Source organism: Elephantulus edwardii, unplaced genomic scaffold (assembly GCF_000299155.1).
Source record: "Elephantulus edwardii isolate Elephantulus edwardi_28Jun2011 unplaced genomic scaffold, EleEdw1.0 scaffold00008, whole genome shotgun sequence".
Taxonomy (NCBI): Eukaryota; Metazoa; Chordata; class Mammalia; order Macroscelidea; family Macroscelididae; genus Elephantulus; species Elephantulus edwardii.
Window position 1 is genome coordinate 9,068,669 of NW_006399758.1, and position 2,591 is coordinate 9,071,259.

General features: G+C 35.4%; 1 protein-coding gene across 1 annotated transcript in view; it reads left to right on the forward strand.

The window, feature by feature from the left end:
* The window catches only part of CSPP1 (centrosome and spindle pole associated protein 1), a 129,176-nt gene that overhangs the window by 50,486 nt on the left and 76,099 nt on the right, over nt 1-2,591 (forward strand). The gene's annotated exons all lie outside the window — the stretch shown is intronic.

Sequence of the window (2,591 nt, forward strand, 5' to 3'; positions counted from 1 at the left end):
TATATATTATAAACATATTTCAATGCCAGTAGATAATATATACCGTAAATTTAACATAATTATGATTCATATGCAGTAAGAAATAATACAGAGAAGTCTTATGCACACTTTAGCTTGCTTTTCCTGATGGTAACATCTTGTAAAACTATGTAGTACAATATCATAATATTGACACTGACGTATTCCAGAGAAGAGGACTCCCAACTAGGTGGATTGACACAGTGACTGCTGCAATGGACTCTTGTGTATCAGGAAGTGTGAGGATGGTGCAGGATTGAGCATGGTTCAGATCTTTTGTTCATAGGATTGCTGTGAGTCATACTCAACTTGAGAGATATAACATCAGCAACAACAAAGAACATTTACGTCTCCACATGGATGCTTTATAATACACTTGGTTCCTCCTAATTTCCTTCTTAAGTGCTAATCTGTTCTCGGGCTTATAATGCTATTGTTTTAGGAATATTACATTTATACCGCCATATAGTATATAACATTTTCCATTTGTTTTTTGCGTGGGTTTTTTTTTTAACCCTACTTAGTTATTGGTGATTCTCCAGTAGGTTGCTTGTGTAATGGTAACTTGTTCCTTCTTATTGTGAGCAGTAGTCACAGTATCCTCGTTTAACATTTTACAGTTGCAGGGTATTTGGGTTGTTCCCATATCTGGATTGTTTTGACTATTTGACATTGTATATGAATCAGAGTGTGTGTGTGTGTATACATAAGCATTTGTTTCTTTAGGATGAAAGATCCAGAGAGTAACTGTCGGATTGCATTTTTTAAAAAATCTGTCCCCCAGTTATGGAAACTTCATTATCATCACATCCTTGTATTATTTGGTGGTGTCACCAAATGAAGTCTGTTTCTTTTCCAAATGTTTGAAGATTTTTCTCCTTTTGTTTTTTCTCCCCATGTGTTTTTATCTCTCAAGATACAGTCTATCTTGGTAAATGTTCGTTGGCCACTTAAAAAAAATGTTTTCTGTTGCTGTTGGGAGGAATGGTCTCTAATTGAATTTTGTTGGTTGGTGGTGGTGTTCTCTGTCTTTGGTGATGTTTAGTGGTGTTGAGTTCTGTGTCTGTGTGATGGTTTCTATTTATTATTGAGAGAGATATGGAGTCTTGAAGTCCTCAGCTCTACTTGTGAATTCATCAACTTCTATTTGTGTTATTAGGGTTGTTTTGCTTTTATTAATTTTTTCTTTTAAGTACCTATTTTTGGTTCTCAAAGTTTTCAGCTTAGTTGTTTGGGTTATATACATATATAAGTATTCTGAGCCTTTTTGGTGGGTTGATCCAGTTTTCACTTTGTGATGACTCTCTCTGGTAATTTTCTTTTTTTGTAGTCTACTTTATCTGATACTAATAGAGCCACTTGTGCTTTAATGAACTATCCTGCTATGTTATTGTATTTGAAGTGGTATTTTATAAACAGCATATGAAGAAGTCATATTTTTAAATCCACTCAGCCAGTTGCAGCCTTTTAATTGGCATATTTAGACTATTTAGATTTGTCAGGGCTTTAGTCAACTGTTTTGGTTTTGTATCTTATTTGTTTTTTTTTTATCTAAGTTTTCTTTTTCCTACCTCCTGATGGTTGGCTTGAATATTTTCTGTAATTCCAGTTTGATGTATCCTGAGTGTTGAAGATGGTTAATATGCTTGGCTGCTGCTGATCAAGAAGTGATCAGTTAGAGTCTCCCGACAGGTGCCTGGGAAGAAAGTCCAGGTGATCTACTCCTGAAAAGCCAGTCATTGGAAACCCTGTGCACCTCAGTTTTCCTGTGGCTATACTTGAGGTGTCAGGAGTTGTTGGGATTGACTTGCTGGCAACTGAGTGTTTTTGTTTGTTTGTTTTGTTTTGAGTGAATCTCTTCTTGTAGTTGTTTTTTGTTGTTGTTATTGCTTAAGGTAGTACATGATACATAAGTCATCACTGTTGCCGTTTTGTCAGTTTGGAACCTTATCTGCTCCTTAACCCTTCCCCCATTTAGTTACCTGCAGTGTGATTTAGAGCCATGTAAGACAGTGTTGCAGGTTTTGCTTCAACTCTAATAAATTTGAAAACTTGAGAAGAAAAGTTCATTTTATTTACGCATACTATCTTTATCATGCCTGTCTCTTAATTCTTCATCTGTGAATGTCCCGATTTTCTTATCATTTCTGAAGAGTACTTTTGTTATTGAATATAGAATTCTGAATTGGCATTTTTTTTTCCCCTTTCAAGACCTAAGAAATATTGCAACACTTCATGTTTACCCCATAGAGATTTTTTTTGGGTGTGCATGTATATATTTTAGTGAAAGTTTACAAATAATACTGGTTTTTCATTCTATCACTCATAGACATTTTATTTTCTAGCATTAACTTAAATTGATCAATGAATTGCTGTGCTATGCTAATGGCATGTGGTTTGAATCCTCCAGTTGTTCTGCTGGAGAAAGATGAGCATTCTCTTCCTGTGCTGTTTACAGCCTCTAAAAACCCTCTGGAGGGTCAGCTGTGGATCACTATTGACTCAACAAAGGCACACACCAGTTCCTTACTGGATATTACTTTTCCCTTCACCCAGTTTACCTATTTATTTAT